The sequence below is a fragment of the Colius striatus genome, chromosome W (assembly GCF_028858725.1).
Source record: "Colius striatus isolate bColStr4 chromosome W, bColStr4.1.hap1, whole genome shotgun sequence".
NCBI classification, from domain to species: Eukaryota; Metazoa; Chordata; class Aves; order Coliiformes; family Coliidae; genus Colius; species Colius striatus.
Genome location: NC_084789.1, coordinates 35,888,902 through 35,907,937, shown reverse-complemented (window position 1 = coordinate 35,907,937; position 19,036 = coordinate 35,888,902).

The following is a 19,036-nucleotide window of genomic DNA, read 5'->3' as shown; positions in this document are numbered from 1 at the left end:
CTGTTAACGTATACCACTGAGTATGGGAGCTACAAGAAAGCAGGAAGGCAGACCCCAGCTACAGTAGTAAGTAGGTCCGCATGCAGTCTATCAGCCAGCACAGTGTCACATTTGCAGCTGCTTTCCTTTGGGAGCTATCTTCAATACCACACTTTTTCTCCTCAGCTCCCATTGAAAAAATACGTGTCTGTTAATGCATACCAGTGAGTATGGGAGCTACAAGAAAGCAGGAAGGCAGACCCCAGTTACAGTAGTAAGTAGGTCCCCATGCAGTCTATCAGCCAGCACGGTGTCACATTTGCAACTGCTTTCCTGTCGGAGCTATCTTCAATACCACACTTTTTCTCCTCATCTCCCATTGAAAAAATACATTGTGTCTGTTAAGGTACACCACTGAGTATGGGAGGTACAAGAAAGCAGGAAGGCAGATCCCAGCTACAGTAGTAAGTAGGTCCCCATGCAGTCTATCAGCCAGCACGGTGTCACATTTGCAGCTGCTTTCCTATGGGAGCTATCTTCTATACTACACTTTTTCTGTTCAGCTCCCATTGAAAAAAATACGTGTGTCTGTTAAGGCATACCACTGAGTATGGGAGCTACAAGAAAGCAGGAAGGCAGACCCCAGCTACAGTAGTAAGTAGGTCCCCGTGCAGTCTATCAGGCAGCACGGTGTCACATTTGCAGCTGCTTTCCTGTGGGAGCTATCTTCAATACCACACTTTTTCTGTTCAGCTCCCATAGAAAAAATACATTGTGTCTGTTATCGTATACCACTGAGTATGGGAGCTACAAGAAAGCAGGAAAGCAGACCCCAGCTACAGTAGTAAGTAGGTCCCCATGCAGTCTATCAGCCATAACGGTGTCACTTTTGCAGCTGCTTTCCTTTCCGAGCTATCTTCAATACCACACTTTTTCTGTTCAGCTCCCATTGAAAAAATACATGTGTCTGTTTAAGGTATACCACTGAATATGGGAGCTACAAGAAAGCAGGAAGGCAGACCCTAGCTACAGTAGTAAGTAGGGCCCCATGCAGTCTATCAGCCAGCACGGTGTCAAATTTGCAGCTGCTTTCCTGTGGGAGCTATCTTCAATACCACACTTTTTCTCCTCAGCTCTCTTTGGAATAAATACATTTTGTCTGTTAAGTTATACCGCTGAGTATGGGACCTATAAGAAAGCAGGAAGGCAGACCCCAGCTACAGTAGTAAGTAGGTCCCCATGCAGTCTATCACCAAGCATGGTGTCACATTTGCAGCTGCTTTCCTGTGGGAGCTATCTTCAATACTACACTTTTTCTCCTCAGCTGCCATTGAAAAAATACATGTGTCTGTTAAGGTACACCACTGAGTATGGGAGCTACAAGAAAGCAGGAAGGCAGATAGATCCCAGATACAGTAGTAAGTAGGTCCGCATGCAGTCTATCAGCCAGCATAGTGTCACATTTGCAGCTGCTTTCCTGTCGGACCTATCTTCAATACCACACTTTTTCTCCTCAGCACTCATTGAAAAAAATACATGTGTCTGTTAAGGTATACCACTGATTATGGGAGCAAAACGAAAGCAGGAAAATGGATCCCAGCTACAGTAGTAAGTAGGTCCTCATGCAGTCTATCAGCCAGCACGGTGTCACATTTGCAGGTGCTTTCCTGTGGGAGCTATCTTCAATACCACACTTTTTCTCCTCAACTCCATCTGAAAAAAATACATTTTGTCTATTAAGTTATACCAATGAGTATGAGAGCTACAAGACAGCAGGAAGGCAGACCCCAGCTACAGTAGTAAGTAGGTCCCCATGCAGTCTATCAGCCAGCACAGTGTCCCATTTGCAGCTGCTTTCCTGTGGGAGCTATCTTCAATACCACACTTTTTCTGTTCAGCTCCCATTGAAAAAATACATGTGTCTGTTAAGGTATACCACTGAATATGGGAGCTACAAGAAAGCTGGAAGATACATCCCACCTACTGTAGTAAGTAGGGCCCCATGCAGTCTATCAGCCAGCATGGTGTCAAATTTGCAGCTGCTTTCCTGTGGGAGCTATCTTCAATACCACACTTTTTCTCCTCAGCTCTCTTTGGAATAAATACATTTTGTCGGTTAGGTTATACCACTCCGTATAGGAGCTACAAGACAGCAGGAAGGCAGACCGCAGCTACAGTAGTAAGTAGGTCCCCATGTAGTCTATCAGTAAGCACGGTGTCAACATTTGCAGCTGCTTTCCTTTGGCAGCTATCTTCAATAAGACACTTTTTCTCCTCAGCTCCCATTGAAAAAATACATGTGTCTGTTAAGTTATACCACTGAGTATGGGAGCTACAAGAAAGCAGGAAGGTAGACCCCAGCTACAGTAGTAAGTAGGTCCCCATGCAGGCTATCAGCCATCACGGTGTCACATTTGCAGCTGCTTTCCTGTAGGAGCTATCTTCAATACCACACTTTTTCTGTTCAGCTCCCATTGAAAAAATACATTTTGTCTGTTAAGTTATACCGCTGAGTATGGGACCTACAAGAAAGCAGGAAGGCAAACCCCAGCTACAGTAGTAAGTAGGTCCCCATGCAGTCTATCACCAAGCATGGTGTCACATTTGCAGCTGCTTTCCTGTGGGAGCTATCTTCAATACTACACTTTTTCTCCTCATCTCCCATTGAAAAAATACATTGTATCTGTTAAGGTACACCACTGAGTATGGGAGCTACAAGAAAGCAGGAAGGCAGATAGATCCCAGATACAGTAGTAAGTAGGTCCCCATGCAGTCTATCAGCCAGCATAGTGTCACATTTGCAGCTGCTTTCCTGTCGGACCTATCTTCAATACCACACTTTTTCTCCTGAGCACTCATTGAAAAAAATACATGTGTCTGTTAAGGTATACCACTGATTATGGGAGCAAAACGAAAGCAGGAAAATGGATCCCAGCTACAGTAGTAAGTAGGTCCTCATGCAGTCTATCAGCCAGCACGGTGTCACATTTGCAGGTGCTTTCCTGTGGGAGCTATCTTCAATACCACACTTTTTCTCCTCAACTCCATCTGAAAAAAATACATTTTGTCTATTAAGTTATACCACTGAGTATGAGAGCTACAAGACAGCAGGAAGGCAGACCCCAGCTACAGTAGTAAGTAGGTCCCCATGCAGTCTATCAGCCAGCACGGTGTCCCATTTGCAGCTGCTTTCCTGTGGGAGCTATCTTCAATACCACACTTTTTCTGTTCAGCTCCCATTGAATAAAATACATTTTGTCTGTTAAGTTATACCGCTGAGTATAGGACCTACAAGATAGCAGGAAGGCAGACCCCAGCTACAGTAGTAAGTAGGTCCCCATGCAGTCTATCAGTAAGCACGGTGTCAACATTTGCAGCTGCTTTCCTGTGGGAGCTATCTTCAATAAGACACTTTTTCTCCTGAGCTCCCATTGAAAAAATACATGTGTCTGTTAAGTTATACCACTGAGTATGGGAGCTACAAGAAAGCAGGAAGGCAGACCCCAGCTACAGTAGTAAATAGCTCCCCATGGAGTATATCAGCCAGCACAGTGTCACATTTGCAGCTGCTTTCCTGTGGGAGCTATCTTCAATACCACACTTTTTCTGTTCAGCGCCCATTGAATAAAATACATTTTGTCTGTTAAGTTATACCGCTGAGTATGGGAGCTACAAGAAAGCAGGAAAGCAGACCCCAGCTACAGTAGTAAGTAGGGCCCCATGCAGTCTATCAGCCAGCACAGTGTCTCATTTGCAGCTGCTTTCCTGTGGGAGCTATCTTCAATACCACACTTTTTCTGTTCAGCTCCCATTGAAAAAATACATGTGTCTGTTAAGGTATACCACTGAATATGGGAGCTACAAGAAAGCAGGAAGGCAGACCCTAGCTACAGTAGTAAGTAGGGCCCCATGCAGTCTATCAGCCAGCACGGTGTCAAATTTGCAGCTGCTTTCCTGTGGGAGCTATCTTCAATACCACACTTTTTCTCCTCAGCTCTCTTTGGAATAAATACATTTTGTCGGTTAGGTTATACCACTGCGTATAGGAGCTACAAGACAGCAGGAAGGCATACCGCAGCTACAGTAGTAAGTAGGTCCCCATGTAGTCTATCAGTAAGCACGGTGTCAACATTTGCAGCTGCTTTCCTTTGGCAGCTATCTTCAATAAGACACTTTTTCTCCTCAGCTCCCATTGAAAAAATACATGTGTCTGTTAAGTTATACCACTGAGTATGGGAGCTACAAGAAAGCAGGAAGGTAGACCCCAGCTACAGTAGTAAGTAGGTCCCCATGCAGGCTATCAGCCATCACGGTGTCACATTTGCAGCTGCTTTCCTGTAGGAGCTATCTTCAATACCACACTTTTTCTGTTCAGCTCCCATTGAAAAAATACATTTTGTCTGTTAAGTTATACCGCTGAGTATGGGACCTACAAGAAAGCAGGAAGGCAAACCCCAGCTACAGTAGTAAGTAGGTCCCCATGCAGTCTATCACCAAGCATGGTGTCACATTTGCAGCTGCTTTCCTGTGGGAGCTATCTTCAATACTACACTTTTTCTCCTCATCTCCCATTGAAAAAATACATGTGTCTGTTAAGGTACACCACTGATTATGGGAGCTACAAGAAAGCAGGAAGGCAGATAGATCCCAGATACAGTAGTAAGTAGGTCCGCATGCAGTCTATCAGCCAGCATAGTGTCACATTTGCAGCTGCTTTCCTGTCGGACCTATCTTCAATACCACACTTTTTCTCCTGAGCACTCATTGAAAAAAATACATGTGTCTGTTAAGGTATACCACTGATTATGGGAGCTACAAGAAAGCAGGAAGGCAGACCCCAGCTACAGTAGTAAGTAGGTCCCCATGCAGTCTATCAGCCATAACGGTGTCACATTTGCAGCTGCTTTCCTTTCGGAGCTATCTTCAATACCACACTTTTTCTGTTCAGCTCCCATTGAAAAAATACATGTGTCTGTTAAGGTATACCACTGAATATGGGAGCTACAAGAAAGCAGGAAGGCAGACCCTAGCTACAGTAGTAAGTAGGGCCCCATGCAGTCTATCAGCCAGCACGGTGTCAAATTTGCAGCTGCTTTCCTGTGGGAGCTATCTTCAATACCACACTTTTTCTCCTCAGCTCTCTTTGAAATAAATACATTTTGTCGGTTAGGTTATACCACTGTGTATAGGAGCTACAAGACAGCAGGAAGGCAGACCGCAGCTACAGTAGTAAGTAGGTCCCCATGCAGTCTATCACCAAGCATGGTGTCACATTTGCAGCTGCTTTCCTGTGGGAGCTATCTTCAATAGTACAGTTTTTATCCTCAGCTCCCATTGAAAAAATACATGTGTCTGTTAAGTTATGCCACTGAGTATGGGAACTATAAGAAAGCAGGAAGGCAGACCCCAGCTACAGTAGTAAGTAGGTCCGCATGCAGTCTATCAGCCAGCACAGTGTCTCATTTGCAGCTGCTTTCCTGTGGGAGCTATCTTCAATACCACACTTTTTCTCCTGAGCACTCATTGAAAAAAATACATGTGTCTGTTAAGGTATACCACTGATTATGGGAGCAAAACGAAAGCAGGAAAATGGATCCCAGCTACAGTAGTAAGTAGGTCCTCATGCAGTCTATCAGCCAGCACGGTGTCACATTTGCAGGTGCTTTCCTGTGGGAGCTATCTTCAATACCACACTTTTACTCCTCAACTCCATCTGAAAAAAATACATTTTGTCTATTAAGTTATAACACTGAGTATGAGAGCTACAAGACAGCAGGAAGGCAGACCCCAGCTACAGTAGTAAGTAGGTCCCCATGCAGTCTATCAGCCAGCACAGTGTCCCATTTGCAGCTGCTTTCCTGTGGGAGCTATCTTCAATACCACACTTTTTCTGTTCAGCTCCCATTGAATAAAATACATTTTGTCTGTTAAGTTATACCGCTGAGTATAGGACCTACAAGATAGCAGGAAGGCAGACCCCAGCTACAGTAGTAAGTAGATCCCCATGCAGTCTATCAGTAAGCACGGTGTCAACATTTGCAGCTGCTTTCCTGTGGGAGCTATCTTCAATACCACACTTTTTCTGTTCAGCGCCCATTGAATAAAATACATTTTGTCTGTTAAGTTATACCGCTGAGTATGGGAGCTACAAGAAAGCAGGAAAGCAGACCCCAGCTACAGTAGTAAGTAGGTCCCCATGCAGTCTATTAGCCATAACGGTGTCACATTTGCAGCTGCTTTCCTTTCGGAGCTATCTTCAATACCACACTTTTTCTGTTCAGCTCCCATTGAAAAAATACATGTGTCTGTTAAGGTATACCACTGAATATGGGATCTACAAGAAAGCAGGAAGGCAGACCCTAGCTACAGTAGTAAGTAGGGCCCCATGCAGTCTATCAGCCAGCACGGTGTCAAATTTGCAGCTGCTTTCCTGTGGGAGCTATCTTCAATACCACACTTTTTCTCCTCAGCTCTCTTTGAAATAAATACATTTTGTCGGTTAGGTTATACCACTGTGTATAAGAGCTACAAGACAGCAGGAAGGCAGACCTCAGCTACAGTAGTAAGTAGGTCCCCATGCAATCTATCACCAAGCATGGTGTCACATTTGCAGCTGCTTTCCTGTGGGAGCTATCTTCAATAGTACAGTTTTTATCCTCAGCTCCCATTGAAAAAATACATGTGTCTGTTAAGTTATGCCACTGAGTATGGGAACTATAAGAAAGCAGGAAGGCAGACCCCAGCTACAGTAGTAAATAGGTCCGCATGCAGTCTATCAGCCAGCACAGTGTCACATTTGCAGCTGCTTTCCTGTGGGAGCTATCTTCAATACCACACTTTTTCTCCTCAACTCCATCTGAAAAAAATACATTTTGTCTATTAAGTTATACCACTGAGTATGAGAGCTACAAGACAGCAGGAAGGCAGACCCCAGCTACAGTAGTAAGTAGGTCCCCATGCAGTCTATCAGCCAGCACAGTGTCCCATTTGCAGCTGCTTTCCTGTGGGAGCTATCTTCAATACCACACTTTTTCTGTTCAGCTCCCATTGAATAAAATACATTTTGTCTGTTAAGTTATACCGCTGAGTATAGGACCTACAAGATAGTAGGAAGGCAGACCCCAGCTACAGTAGTAAGTAGGTCCCCATGCAGTCTATCAGTAAGCACGGTGTCACATTTGCAGCTGCTTTCCTGTGGGAGCTATCTTCAATAACACACTTTTTCTCCTCAACTCCCATTGAAAAAATACATTGTGTCTGTTAAGGTACACCACTGAGTATGGGAGCTACAAGAAAGCAGGAAGGTACACCCCAGCTACAGTAGTAAGTAGGTCCCCATGCAGTCTATCAGTAAGCACGGTGTCAACATTTGCAGCTGCTTTCCTGTGGCAGCTATCTTCAATAAGACACTTTTTCTCCTCAGCTCCCATTGAAAAAATACATGTGTCTGTTAAGTTATACCACTGAGTATGGGAGCTACAAGAAAGCAGGAAGGCAGACCCCAGCTACAGTAGTAAATAGCTCCCCATGGAGTATATCAGCCAGCACAGTGTCACATTTGCAGCTGCTTTCCTGTGGGAGCTATCTTCAATACCACACTTTTTCTTTTCAGCGCCCATTGAATAAAATACATTTTGTCTGTTAAGTTATACCGCTGAGTATGGGAGCTACAAGAAAGCAGGAAAGCAGACCCCAGCTACAGTAGTAAGTAGGGCCCCATGCAGTCTATCAGCCAGCACAGTGTCTCATTTGCAGCTGCTTTCCTGTGGGAGCTATCTTCAATACCACACTTTTTCTGTTCAGCTCCCATTGAAAAAATACATGTGTCTGTTAAGGTATACCACTGAATATGGGAGCTACAAGAAAGCAGGAAGGCAGACCCTAGCTACAGTAGTAAGTAGGGCCCCATGCAGTCTATCAGCCAGCACGGTGTCAAATTTGCAGCTGCTTTCCTGTGGGAGCTATCTTCAATACCACACTTTTTCTCCTCAGCTCTCTTTGGAATAAATACATTTTGTCGGTTAGGTTATACCACTGCGTATAGGAGCTACAAGACAGCAGGAAGGCATACCGCAGCTACAGTAGTAAGTAGGTCCCCATGTAGTCTATCAGTAAGCACGGTGTCAACATTTGCAGCTGCTTTCCTTTGGCAGCTATCTTCAATAAGACACTTTTTCTCCTCAGCTCCCATTGAAAAAATACATGTGTCTGTTAAGTTATACCACTGAGTATGGGAGCTACAAGAAAGCAGGAAGGTAGACCCCAGCTACAGTAGTAAGTAGGTCCCCATGCAGGCTATCAGCCATCACGGTGTCACATTTGCAGCTGCTTTCCTGTAGGAGCTATCTTCAATACCACACTTTTTCTGTTCAGCTCCCATTGAAAAAATACATTTTGTCTGTTAAGTTATACCGCTGAGTATGGGACCTACAAGAAAGCAGGAAGGCAAACCCCAGCTACAGTAGTAAGTAGGTCCCCATGCAGTCTATCACCAAGCATGGTGTCACATTTGCAGCTGCTTTCCTGTGGGAGCTATCTTCAATACTACACTTTTTCTCCTCATCTCCCATTGAAAAAATACATGTGTCTGTTAAGGTACACCACTGATTATGGGAGCTACAAGAAAGCAGGAAGGCAGATAGATCCCAGATACAGTAGTAAGTAGGTCCGCATGCAGTCTATCAGCCAGCATAGTGTCACATTTGCAGCTGCTTTCCTGTCGGACCTATCTTCAATACCACACTTTTTCTCCTGAGCACTCATTGAAAAAAATACATGTGTCTGTTAAGGTATACCACTGATTATGGGAGCTACAAGAAAGCAGGAAGGCAGACCCCAGCTACAGTAGTAAGTAGGTCCCCATGCAGTCTATCAGCCATAACGGTGTCACATTTGCAGCTGCTTTCCTTTCGGAGCTATCTTCAATACCACACTTTTTCTGTTCAGCTCCCATTGAAAAAATACATGTGTCTGTTAAGGTATACCACTGAATATGGGAGCTACAAGAAAGCAGGAAGGCAGACCCTAGCTACAGTAGTAAGTAGGGCCCCATGCAGTCTATCAGCCAGCACGGTGTCAAATTTGCAGCTGCTTTCCTGTGGGAGCTATCTTCAATACCACACTTTTTCTCCTCAGCTCTCTTTGAAATAAATACATTTTGTCGGTTAGGTTATACCACTGTGTATAGGAGCTACAAGACAGCAGGAAGGCATACCGCAGCTACAGTAGTAAGTAGGTCCCCATGCAGTCTATCACCAAGCATGGTGTCACATTTGCAGCTGCTTTCCTGTGGGAGCTATCTTCAATAGTACAGTTTTTATCCTCAGCTCCCATTGAAAAAATACATGTGTCTGTTAAGTTATGCCACTGAGTATGGGAACTATAAGAAAGCAGGAAGGCAGACCCCAGCTACAGTAGTAAGTAGGTCCGCATGCAGTCTATCAGCCAGCACAGTGTCTCATTTGCAGCTGCTTTCCTGTGGGAGCTATCTTCAATACCACACTTTTTCTCCTGAGCACTCATTGAAAAAAATACATGTGTCTGTTAAGGTATACCACTGATTATGGGAGCAAAACGAAAGCAGGAAAATGGATCCCAGCTACAGTAGTAAGTAGGTCCCCATGCAGTCTATCAGCCAGCACAGTGTCCCATTTGCAGCTGCTTTCCTGTGGGAGCTATCTTCAATACCACACTTTTTCTGTTCAGCTCCCATTGAATAAAATACATTTTGTCTGTTAAGTTATACCGCTGAGTATAGGACCTACAAGATAGCAGGAAGGCAGACCCCAGCTACAGTAGTAAGTAGATCCCCATGCAGTCTATCAGTAAGCACGGTGTCAACATTTGCAGCTGCTTTCCTGTGGGAGCTATCTTCAATAAGACACTTTTTCTCCTGAGCTCCCATTGAAAAAATACATGTGTCTGTTAAGTTATACCACTGAGTATGGGAGCTACAAGAAAGCAGGAAGGCAGACCCCAGCTACAGTAGTAAGTAGGGCCCCATGCAGTCTATCAGCCATAACGGTGTCACATTTGCAGCTGCTTTCCTGTGGGAGCTATCTTCAATACCACACTTTTTCTGTTCAGCGCCCATTGAATAAAATACATTTTGTCTGTTAAGTTATACCGCTGAGTATGGGAGCTACAAGAAAGCAGGAAAGCAGACCCCAGCTACAGTAGTAAGTAGGTCCCCATGCAGTCTATTAGCCATAACGGTGTCACATTTGCAGCTGCTTTCCTTTCGGAGCTATCTTCAATACCACACTTTTTCTGTTCAGCTCCCATTGAAAAAATACATGTGTCTGTTAAGGTATACCACTGAATATGGGATCTACAAGAAAGCAGGAAGGCAGACCCTAGCTACAGTAGTAAGTAGGGCCCCATGCAGTCTATCAGCCAGCACGGTGTCAAATTTGCAGCTGCTTTCCTGTGGGAGCTATCTTCAATACCACACTTTTTCTCCTCAGCTCTCTTTGAAATAAATACATTTTGTCGGTTAGGTTATACCACTGTGTATAAGAGCTACAAGACAGCAGGAAGGCAGACCTCAGCTACAGTAGTAAGTAGGTCCCCATGCAATCTATCACCAAGCATGGTGTCACATTTGCAGCTGCTTTCCTGTGGGAGCTATCTTCAATAGTACAGTTTTTATCCTCAGCTCCCATTGAAAAAATACATGTGTCTGTTAAGTTATGCCACTGAGTATGGGAACTATAAGAAAGCAGGAAGGCAGACCCCAGCTACAGTAGTAAATAGGTCCGCATGCAGTCTATCAGCCAGCACAGTGTCACATTTGCAGCTGCTTTCCTGTGGGAGCTATCTTCAATACCACACTTTTTCTCCTCAACTCCATCTGAAAAAAATACATTTTGTCTATTAAGTTATACCACTGAGTATGAGAGCTACAAGACAGCAGGAAGGCAGACCCCAGCTACAGTAGTAAGTAGGTCCCCATGCAGTCTATCAGCCAGCACAGTGTCCCATTTGCAGCTGCTTTCCTGTGGGAGCTATCTTCAATACCACACTTTTTCTGTTCAGCTCCCATTGAATAAAATACATTTTGTCTGTTAAGTTATACCGCTGAGTATAGGACCTACAAGATAGTAGGAAGGCAGACCCCAGCTACAGTAGTAAGTAGGTCCCCATGCAGTCTATCAGTAAGCACGGTGTCACATTTGCAGCTGCTTTCCTGTGGGAGCTATCTTCAATAACACACTTTTTCTCCTCAACTCCCATTGAAAAAATACATTGTGTCTGTTAAGGTACACCACTGAGTATGGGAGCTACAAGAAAGCAGGAAGGTACACCCCAGCTACAGTAGTAAGTAGGTCCCCATGCAGTCTATCAGTAAGCACGGTGTCAACATTTGCAGCTGCTTTCCTGTGGCAGCTATCTTCAATAAGACACTTTTTCTCCTCAGCTCCCATTGAAAAAATACATGTGTCTGTTAAGTTATACCACTGAGTATGGGAGCTACAAGAAAGCAGGAAGGCAGACACCAGTTATAGTAGTAAATAGCTCGCCATGGAGTATATCAGCCAGCACGGTGTCACATTTGCAGCTGCTTTTCTGTGGGAGCTATCTTCAATACCACACTTTTTCTCCTCAGCTCCCATTGAAAAAATACATGTGTCTGTTGAGGTATACCACTGAATATGGGAGCTACAAGAAACCAGGAAGGCAGATCCCAGCTACAGTAGTAAGTAGGTCCGCATGCAGTCTATCAGCCAGCACGGTGTCACTTTTGCAGATGCTTTTTTGTCGGACCTATCTTCAATACCACACTTTTTCTCCTGAGCACTCATTGAAAAAAATACATGTGTCTGTTAAGGTATACCACTGAGTATGGGAGCTACAAGAAAGCAGGAAGGCAGACCCCAGCTACAGTAGTAAGTAGGTCCCCATGCAGTCTATCAGGCAGCACGGTGTCACATTTGCAGCTGCTTTCCTGTGTGAGCTATCTTCAATACAACACTTTTTCTGTTCAGCTCCCATAGAAAAAATACATTGTGTCTGTTAACGTATACCACTGAGAATGGGAGCTACAAGAAAGCAGGAAGGCAGACTCCAGCTACAGTAGTAAGTAGGTCCCCATGCAGTCTATCAGCCAGCACAGTGTCTCATTTGCAGCTGCTTTCCTGTGGGAGCTATCTTCAATACCACACTTTTTCTGTTCAGCTCCCATTGAAAAAATACATGTGTCTGTTAAGGTATACCACTGAATATGGGAGCTACAAGAAAGCAGGAAGGCAGACCCTAGCTACAGTAGTAAGTAGGGCCCCATGCAGTCTATCAGCCAGCACGGTGTCAAATTTGCAGCTGCTTTCCTGTGGGAGCTATCTTCAATACCACACTTTTTCTCCTCAGCTCTCTTTGGAATAAATACATTTTGTCGGTTAGGTTATACCACTGCGTATAGGAGCTACAAGACAGCAGGAAGGCATACCGCAGCTACAGTAGTAAGTAGGTCCCCATGTAGTCTATCAGTAAGCACGGTGTCAACATTTGCAGCTGCTTTCCTTTGGCAGCTATCTTCAATAAGACACTTTTTCTCCTCAGCTCCCATTGAAAAAATACATGTGTCTGTTAAGTTATACCACTGAGTATGGGAGCTACAAGAAAGCAGGAAGGTAGACCCCAGCTACAGTAGTAAGTAGGTCCCCATGCAGGCTATCAGCCATCACGGTGTCACATTTGCAGCTGCTTTCCTGTAGGAGCTATCTTCAATACCACACTTTTTCTGTTCAGCTCCCATTGAAAAAATACATTTTGTCTGTTAAGTTATACCGCTGAGTATGGGACCTACAAGAAAGCAGGAAGGCAAACCCCAGCTACAGTAGTAAGTAGGTCCCCATGCAGTCTATCACCAAGCATGGTGTCACATTTGCAGCTGCTTTCCTGTGGGAGCTATCTTCAATACTACACTTTTTCTCCTCATCTCCCATTGAAAAAATACATTGTGTCTGTTAAGGTACACCACTGAGTATGGGAGCTACAAGAAAGCAGGAAGGCAGATAGATCCCAGATACAGTAGTAAGTAGGTCCGCATGCAGTCTATCAGCCAGCATAGTGTCACATTTGCAGCTGCTTTCCTGTCGGACCTATCTTCAATACCACACTTTTTCTCCTGAGCACTCATTGAAAAAAATACATGTGTCTGTTAAGGTATACCACTGATTATGGGAGCTACAAGAAAGCAGGAAGGCAGACCCCAGCTACAGTAGTAAGTAGGTCCCCATGCAGTCTATCAGCCATAACGGTGTCACATTTGCAGCTGCTTTCCTTTCGGAGCTATCTTCAATACCACACTTTTTCTGTTCAGCTCCCATTGAAAAAATACATGTGTCTGTTAAGGTATACCACTGAATATGGGAGCTACAAGAAAGCAGGAAGGCAGACCCTAGCTACAGTAGTAAGTAGGGCCCCATGCAGTCTATCAGCCAGCACGGTGTCAAATTTGCAGCTGCTTTCCTGTGGGAGCTATCTTCAATACCACACTTTTTCTCCTCAGCTCTCTTTGAAATAAATACATTTTGTCGGTTAGGTTATACCACTGTGTATAGGAGCTACAAGACAGCAGGAAGGCAGACCGCAGCTACAGTAGTAAGTAGGTCCCCATGCAGTCTATCACCAAGCATGGTGTCACATTTGCAGCTGCTTTCCTGTGGGAGCTATCTTCAATAGTACAGTTTTTATCCTCAGCTCCCATTGAAAAAATACATGTGTCTGTTAAGTTATGCCACTGAGTATGGGAACTATAAGAAAGCAGGAAGGCAGACCCCAGCTACAGTAGTAAGTAGGTCCGCATGCAGTCTATCAGCCAGCACAGTGTCTCATTTGCAGCTGCTTTCCTGTGGGAGCTATCTTCAATACCACACTTTTTCTCCTGAGCACTCATTGAAAAAAATACATGTGTCTGTTAAGGTATACCACTGATTATGGGAGCAAAACGAAAGCAGGAAAATGGATCCCAGCTACAGTAGTAAGTAGGTCCTCATGCAGTCTATCAGCCAGCAAAGTGTCACATTTGCAGGTGCTTTCCTGTGGGAGCTATCTTCAATACCACACTTTTACTCCTCAACTCCATCTGAAAAAAATACATTTTGTCTATTAAGTTATAACACTGAGTATGAGAGCTACAAGACAGCAGGAAGGCAGACCCCAGCTACAGTAGTAAGTAGGTCCCCATGCAGTCTATCAGCCAGCACAGTGTCCCATTTGCAGCTGCTTTCCTGTGGGAGCTATCTTCAATACCACACTTTTTCTGTTCAGCTCCCATTGAATAAAATACATTTTGTCTGTTAAGTTATACCGCTGAGTATAGGACCTACAAGATAGCAGGAAGGCAGACCCCAGCTACAGTAGTAAGTAGATCCCCATGCAGTCTATCAGTAAGCACGGTGTCAACATTTGCAGCTGCTTTCCTGTGGGAGCTATCTTCAATAAGACACTTTTTCTCCTGAGCTCCCATTGAAAAAATACATGTGTCTGTTAAGTTATACCACTGAGTATGGGAGCTACAAGAAAGCAGGAAGGCAGACCCCAGCTACAGTAGTAAGTAGGGCCCCATGCAGTCTATCAGCCATAACGGTGTCACATTTGCAGCTGCTTTCCTGTGGGAGCTATCTTCAATACCACACTTTTTCTGTTCAGCGCCCATTGAATAAAATACATTTTGTCTGTTAAGTTATACCGCTGAGTATGGGAGCTACAAGAAAGCAGGAAAGCAGACCCCAGCTACAGTAGTAAGTAGGTCCCCATGCAGTCTATTAGCCATAACGGTGTCACATTTGCAGCTGCTTTCCTTTCGGAGCTATCTTCAATACCACACTTTTTCTGTTCAGCTCCCATTGAAAAAATACATGTGTCTGTTAAGGTATACCACTGAATATGGGATCTACAAGAAAGCAGGAAGGCAGACCCTAGCTACAGTAGTAAGTAGGGCCCCATGCAGTCTATCAGCCAGCACGGTGTCAAATTTGCAGCTGCTTTCCTGTGGGAGCTATCTTCAATACCACACTTTTTCTCCTCAGCTCTCTTTGAAATAAATACATTTTGTCGGTTAGGTTATACCACTGTGTATAAGAGCTACAAGACAGCAGGAAGGCAGACCTCAGCTACAGTAGTAAGTAGGTCCCCATGCACTCTATCACCAAGCATGGTGTCACATTTGCAGCTGCTTTCCTGTGGGAGCTATCTTCAATAGTACAGTTTTTATCCTCAGCTCCCATTGAAAAAATACATGTGTCTGTTAAGTTATGCCACTGAGTATGGGAACTATAAGAAAGCAGGAAGGCAGACCCCAGCTACAGTAGTAAATAGGTCCGCATGCAGTCTATCAGCCAGCACAGTGTCACATTTGCAGCTGCTTTCGTGTGGGAGCTATCTTCAATACCACACTTTTTCTCCTCAACTCCATCTGAAAAAAATACATTTTGTCTATTAAGTTATACCACTGAGTATGAGAGCTACAAGACAGCAGGAAGGCAGACCCCAGCTACAGTAGTAAGTAGGTCCCCATGCAGTCTATCAGCCAGCACAGTGTCCCATTTGCAGCTGCTTTCCTGTGGGAGCTATCTTCAATACCACACTTTTTCTGTTCAGCTCCCATTGAATAAAATACATTTTGTCTGTTAAGTTATACCGCTGAGTATAGGACCTACAAGATAGTAGGAAGGCAGACCCCAGCTACAGTAGTAAGTAGGTCCCCATGCAGTCTATCAGTAAGCACGGTGTCACATTTGCAGCTGCTTTCCTGTGGCAGCTATCTTCAATAAGACACTTTTTCTCCTCAGCTCCCATTGAAAAAATACATGTGTCTGTTAAGTTATACCACTGAGTATGGGAGCTACAAGAAAGCAAGAAGGCAGACCCCAGCTACAGTAGTAAGTAGGTCCGCATGCAGTCTATCAGCCAGCACGGTGTCTCATTTGCAGCTGCTTTCCTGTGGGAGCTATCTTCAATAACACACTTTTTCTCCTCAACTCCCATTGAAAAAATACATTGTGTCTGTTAAGGTACACCACTGAGTATGGGAGCTACAAGAAAGCAGGAAGGTACACCCCAGCTACAGTAGTAAGTAGGTCCCCATGCAGTCTATCAGTAAGCACGGTGTCATTTGCAGCTGCTTTCCTGTGGCAGCTATCTTCAATAAGACACTTTTTCTCCTCAGCTCCCATTGAAAAAATACATGTGTCTGTTAAGTTATACCACTGAGTATGGGAGCTACAAGAAAGCAGGAAGGCAGACACCAGTTATAGTAGTAAATAGCTCGCCATGGAGTATATCAGCCAGCACGGTGTCACATTTGCAGCTGCTTTTCTGTGGGAGCTATCTTCAATACCACACTTTTTCTCCTCAGCTCCCATTGAAAAAATACATGTGTCTGTTGAGGTATACCACTGAATATGGGAGCTACAAGAAACCAGGAAGGCAGATCCCAGCTACAGTAGTAAGTAGGTCCGCATGCAGTCTATCAGCCAGCACGGTGTCACTTTTGCAGATGCTTTTTTGTCGGACCTATCTTCAATACCACACTTTTTCTCCTGAGCACTCATTGAAAAAAATACATGTGTCTGTTAAGGTATACCACTGAGTATGGGAGCTACAAGAAAGCAGGAAGGCAGACCCCAGCTACAGTAGTAAGTAGGTCCCCATGCAGTCTATCAGGCAGCACGGTGTCACATTTGCAGCTGCTTTCCTGTGTGAGCTATCTTCAATACAACACTTTTTCTGTTCAGCTCCCATAGAAAAAATACATTGTGTCTGTTAACGTATACCACTGAGAATGGGAGCTACAAGAAAGCAGGAAGGCAGACTCCAGCTACAGTAGTAAGTAGGTCCCCATGCAGTCTATCAGCCAGCACAGTGTCTCATTTGCAGCTGCTTTCCTGTGGGAGCTATCTTCAATACCACACTTTTTCTCCTGAGCACTCATTGAAAAAAATACATGTGTCTCTTAAGGTATACCACTGATTATGGGAGCTACAGGAAAGCAGGAAGATAGATCCCAGCTACAGTAGTAAGTAGGTCCGCATGCAGTCTATCAGCCAGCACAGTGTCTCATTTGCAGCTGCTTTCCTGTGGGAGCTATCTTCAATACCACACTTTTTCTCCTCAGCTCCCATTGAAAAAATACGTGTCTGTTAAGGTATACCACTGACTATGGGAGCTACAAGAAAGCAGGAATGTACACCCCAGCTACAGTAGTAAGTAGGTCCCCATGCAGTCTATCAGCCAGCACGGTGTCACATTTGCAGCTGCTTTCCTGTGGGAGCTATCTTCAATACCACACTTTTTCTTCTCAACTCCATCTGAAAAAAATACATTTTGTCTATTAAGTTATACCGCTGAGTATGGGACCTACAAGAAAGCAGGAAGGCAGACCCCAGCTACAGTAGTAAGTAGGTCCCCATGCAGTCTATCACGCAGCACGGTGTCACATTTGCAGCTGCTTTCCTGTGTGAGCTATCTTCAATACCACACTTTTTCTGTTCAGCTCCCATAGAAAAAATACATTGTGTCTGTTAACGTATACCACTGAGTATGGGAGCTACAAGAAAGCTAGAAGGCAGACCCCAGCTACAGTAGTAAGTAGGTCCCCATGCAATCTATCAGCCAGAACGGTGTTCCATTTGCAGCTGCTTTCCTGTGGGAGCTATCTTCAATACCACACTTTTTCTGTTCAGCTCCCATTGAAAAAATACATGTGTCTGTTAAGGTATACCACTGAATATGGGAGCTACAAGAAAGCAGGAAGGCAGACCCCAGCTACAGTAGTAAGTAGGGCCCCATGTAGTCTATCAGCCAGCACGGTGTCAAATTTGCAGCTGCTTTCCTGTGGGAGCTATCTTCAATACCACACTTTTTCTCCTGAGCACTCATTGAAAAATATACATGTGTCTGTTAAGGTATACCACTGATTATGGGAGCAAAAAGAAAGCAGGAAGATAAATCCCAGCTACAGTAGTAAGTAGGTCCGCATGCAGTCTATCAGCCAGCACAGTGTCTCATTTGCAGCTGGTTTCCTGTGGGAGCTATCTTCAATAACACACTTTTTCTCCTCATCTCCCATTGAAAAAATACATTGTGTCTGTTAAGGTACACCACTGAGTATGGGAGCTACAAGAAAGCAGGAAGGTACACCCCAGCTACAGTAGTAAGTAGGTCCCCATGCAGTCTATCAGTAAGCACGGTGTCGACATTTGCAGCTGCTTTCCTGTGGGAGCTATCTTCAATACCACACTTTTTCTCCTCAGCTCCCATTGAAAAAATACATGTGTCTGTTGAGGTATACCACTGAATATGGGAGCTAAAAGAAAGCAGGAAGGCAGATCCCAGCTACAGTAGTAAGTAGGTCCGCATGCAGTCTATCAGCCAGCACGGTGTCACTTTTGCAGATGCTTTTTTGTCGGACCTATCTTCAATACCACACTTTTTCTCCTGAGCACTCATTGAAAAAAATACATGTGTCTGTTAAGGTATACCACTGAGTATGGGAGCTACAAGAAAGCAGGAAGGCAGACCCCAGCTACAGTAGTAAGTAGGTCCCCATGCAGTCTATCAGGCAGCACGGTGTCACATTTGCAGCTGCTTTCCTGTGTGAGCTATCTTCAATACCACACTTTTTCTGTTCAGCTCCCATAGAAAAAATACATTGTGTCTGTTAACGTATACCACTGAGAATGGGAGCTACAAGAAAGCAGGAAGGCAGACTCCAGCTACAGTAGTAAGTAGGTCCCCATGCAGTCTATCACCAAGCATGGTGTCACATTTGCAGCTGCTTTCCTGTGGGAGCTATCTTCAATACTACACTTTTTATCCTCAGCTCCCATTGAAAAAATACTTGTGTCTGTTAAGTTATGCCACTGAGTATGGGAACTATAAGAAAGCAGGAAGGCAGACCCCAGCTACAGTAGTAAGTAGGTCCCCATGCAGTCTATCAGCCAGCACAGTGTCTCATTTGCAACTGCTTTCCTGTGGGAGCTATCTTCAATACCACACTTTTTCTCCTGAGCACTCATTGAAAAAAATACATGTGTCTGTTAAGGTATACCAC